Below are 4557 nucleotides of genomic sequence, written 5' to 3'. Positions count from 1 at the left end.
AGAAGGACTTGGGGGTACTGGTGGATGAAAAGCTCGACATGAGCCAGCAAGGTGCACTCGCAGCCCAGAAGGCCAATTGTATCCTGGGCTGCCTCAAAAGAAGCGTGGCCAGCAGGTCAAGGGAGGGGATTCTGCCCCTCTCCTCTGCTCTGGTGAGACCCCACCTGTGTCCTGCTCTGGAGCCCTCAGCATAAGAAAGACATGGACCTGTTGGAGTGGGTCCAGAAGAGGGCCACGAAAATGCTCAGAGGGATGGAACACCTCTCCTCTGAAGAAAGGCTGAGAGAGTTGGGGTTGCTCCACCTGGAGAAGAGAAGGCTTCGGGGAGACCTTATTGCAGCCTATCAGTACTTAAAGGGGGCTTATAAAAAAGATGGCGGCAAACTTTTTAGCAGGGCCTGTTGCGACAGGACAAGGGGGAACGGCTTTAAACTAAAGAGGGGTAGATTTAGACTAGATATAAGGAAGACATTTTTTACGCTGAGGGTGGTAAAACACTGGCGCAGGTTGCCCAGAGAGGTGGTGGATGCCCCATCCCTGGAAACATTCAAAGTCAGGTTGGCTGGGGCTCTGAGCAACCTGATCTAGTTGAAGATGTCCCTGCCCACGGCAGGGGGGTTGGACTAGATGACCTTTGAAGGTTCCTTCCAACCCAAACTATTCTATGATTCTATGATTCTACGAAGACCATAGCACTTGTATCTCAGACTGCAGTGTTTGCGGATCTATACTTCAGTCGTTTGACAGCTCACTTCACATTCTCCCTTTCTTCTTGCAATTTTTTCCTTTCTCTCCTCTCTCTCCTCCCCGCCTCGGCTTTGACCATACATATTCTGAATCTATAGCCTGAGAAGGGGAGGAGGTAAAGCCTGCAGAATTTTTTCACTGGTGCCTTTTAAAACTAGTTCAAAGCCTTGCTCATGAAGAGCAACTTGCCAGGCTGGCAAGAAGGTTTTCCTCAGCAGTTAATCTTACAGACAGCTACCCTGCATGCCCACCTTCACACCACCTGTGCAGCCAGACCTCCCCCTTGGCATGAGCTGGGTCTTTTACCCCTAACTGAGGACACGGATAAGATCAGCATCTCTAATGGTAGCTTCTTCAGCCTCACTCATATATACCTGCAGTTACACCAGTGCCCAATTATACAAACAGGAGATGCCACATGCAAAGATGTTTTGCTTTTTTGTGGTGATATCCATATGTCTAGGTATGTGTAAAACTTGTTACTTCAGGGCAAATAAGACAGTTCTTAAAAATTATTACTTCTACCATTATTTCAAACTGCAGATATGGAAAGTATTACTTTATATCCTCATGAAAATTAACATCTTAAGCTAATTAAATAACTGCTTGTGTGCTTGTCAAAATATTATATTTATACATGAGATTTATTCCTTCAAATTAGTGAAAATAATTTCATTGAATTAATACAATATGCCAGTAAGATTTCTGGGATATAATGTCTGTTTCAACACTAATACTGAGGGAAAATTTAATCTACTCAATTCTTTTTTGACATCTGTATAGTAGACAAGAAAGGGATCAATGCATGCACAGCCTCTCATTTTTGCCAATTTTATGCAAATCAAAGGGCAAAAAAGAGCATCGTTTTATTCCATTATTCCATTATGCCTAGTACAATTATTGTTTCATTATCCTTGTTGCAGCTTATTTGATGTACTTGTTTTTCCATTTTTTGCAAGTATCACTTTCCAAAGTTTAATAGCACAACTCAAGTATTAACTGAGAAAAGAAAGAAATAATTTTTTTAAATACATAGAAAGGAATGAACAGGAAAATTCACTAGGCTCTGAAAGGGGTAACTGGAAAGGAAAATGTGATTTTAGGAAAAGCAAATCATTTTGTTACAGTGTTCAAACAAAACATTGAGAAATTAAGTATTATAGAGGTTACTGGAGTAGCCATTTTTAAAAGTTTTTTAAAAGAAGAGTAAGAAATCACCATGAGATTATATTGAAATAGAATCGCTAAGACTAGGCAATATCACTCCAAAGGAGCTGAACCGTGATATAAAAATAACAATGGAAATGTTATTAATCAAAATACTGATTGTAATGTTGATTTAACAGTTACCCAACATTTTACTTTTTTTTTTTCCCCAAAGAGATGAAATTTGTCAGCCTGAAAATATGGACTGAGAATTCATGCTTCAGTAGCCTTAGAAGAAATTGGTGTAGGACTTGCAAAGCTCTTGGGTGAAGTGTAATGTGATGAGGAAAAACCAGTAAGCCACTAATAATAAATGCAGTCTTCCAAAGAAAAAATAGTGGATAAGAGAAAATTGAAGCATACGGTTTATTTTGATTTTCAAAATCTTTTAGTAAGGCTTTTTTTGACATCATTCAGCAAACTAGCCTTATCCAGAAAAATGTGGAAACCTGTGCTAAATTCTGAAGGAGGGGTGTAAATCCCAGTAAGGTCAATGAAATTTCATTACCATCAAATAAATTTTTCAGCATTTTGCTGAAACTTATGCATAAAAAGAACAAATACGGAAATAAAGGCAGGAGTGGTATGAATCCTAAAGATCATTTCCTGATTTAGAAAAGAATGAGAGAAAATAACTCAAAGTAAATGCTTTCTCAGCTAGAAAAAGTCTAATAGCCATGTCCCTATGGGATCATTAAGGGCATTAGATAAATTCAGCATACGTACCAATGATTTGTAAGAAAGGTTGAATTGTGAGATGGAGCTTTGCTGACAAGGAAAAAATGCCCAAGCTTAGTCAAAATTAAGCAGGATTGTGAGAAACTCCAGAAGGAATAGCAGTGAAAATGAAATGCAGCAGAATGGATGTAGAAGAATACTCAACAGAAGGGACATTTGCAGTGGAAAATGTCGGTGTTTTCCAGATAATTTGTAATATATTGCAGGATGCATCAAGGTTTCAGCATGGCGTACAATTACACATCTATTCAACGGAAAGACATCTAAAAGTTTTTATTTAAAAAAAAATCAAAGGATCATACTAAGAATCAAGATCAATGTCAGCAGATTCTTTTAGTCACAGATGAAAAGGCTATCAGGTATAGCTTGGCTATTTAATTTTTAGCATGTGTACAGAAAGTATATAAAAACATAATATGACTTTATTTCCTGGTTCAGTAGACTTTTATTTGACAGCAGGCAGGTGTTTCAAATAACGACAATGTCATTGTCAGTACTGATAGAACTTGGTTTTGTCTGGTCTCTCTGTTTTTCTGAAGTCTCTTTCATCTTTAACTGGACGTGAAGCCAACTTGTAATTTACTCTGTTATTCTTGATCCAAAGTCCACAATTTTAAAATAAGCATGTAAAAATGTAATTACTTTTTCCCTGATGAAAAAATTCTGCAAAGGAACAAACATTTCAGTAAAAGTCTTTCTTTGTAGAATAGATTTTACACCTCAGCTTATGCACACGCATAAAAAAAATAGAACTGACTGTAACATTTTTTTCTCAAGATATTGCTTTTGATAAAATAACATAAACATTAATTTCCCCTTCCTTTGTCTTGTAGTTCTTTCTGAGTTTGGTAAGCTTCCTACAGCATTTACATTCTTTGTTGTACAGCAGTTTGCTTGCCAGTACCTATTGGAGATGATGGTAAAAAATGTGGCTTACTGCTGTAGCAAAATACATGCATGGGTGTTAAGAAAGGTAAGATTTTCTATCAAGGTTTCATTTTAGAAGGGTGCCAGTGAATCTTCTGTGAACTTTTTTTCTTTCTAAATTAAAAAAAAAAAAAAAAGAGTAGGCAAGGGAAGGCTTATATTTTTAATCTTACAAAATTGATGCCTCCCAAGAGTTGACTTACCGGATAAGACAAATATGAACACAAAATTGTAACACACATTGTTCTGTTAGCACTAGAATCTGCTGAGTAGGGATAAACTTGTTTTACCTCATGGAAGAGAGTGATGGTTTTCATAATATCAGAAGGGGTTCTATGGAATGGCTCAGGTGACCCAGTGTCACTCAAAGAAAAAATAGCATGAGATTTAGGAAAAAAAGCCTTACGTTGTCCTCTATCCAAAGTGTTGTGTGCATGTTTGGAACGAAAAGGGAAAGCCCACACCCAAGTTATACTTGCAAGATTCAGGAAGAAGCCTGTACGCTGCACACCGTAAAGCCTGTACATTGCTTTGTTGTGTTAAGCTAGAACAGCTCTTGAAACTGTATCAAATAACTCTGCAGCTATTACCTCCACTACAGCGATCTACAAGCTAGTTTTACCAATATGTCATAAGGCCAACTCAGATCTATATATCCCTGCCCAGAAGAAGTGCAGAGCTTGGCCCCTTTTACTTAATGAGTCTGATAATGTCTGTCCCAAGGAGAACGGAAGGGGCACGGAAAACATTTGTTTCTCTTAATATCCTTGCAAAGAGGTCAGCCACAAAGGTAATCTTCTTTTCTCCCTCTTCTGTTCAGTCGGTTATGTTGTTCTTCTCAACATCACTGCAAACATACGTCTGCACTAGATACCCTAAATAGGACTAAGCATCCTTAAGGAAAGATGTTCTCTGCAGCAAGGCTTGATTGATATCAGC

The sequence above is a fragment of the Pygoscelis adeliae genome, unplaced genomic scaffold (genome assembly GCF_000699105.1).
Source record: "Pygoscelis adeliae isolate BGI_AS28 unplaced genomic scaffold, ASM69910v1 Scaffold4, whole genome shotgun sequence".
NCBI classification, from domain to species: Eukaryota; Metazoa; Chordata; class Aves; order Sphenisciformes; family Spheniscidae; genus Pygoscelis; species Pygoscelis adeliae.
Note: the sequence above shows the minus strand (reverse complement) of the source record.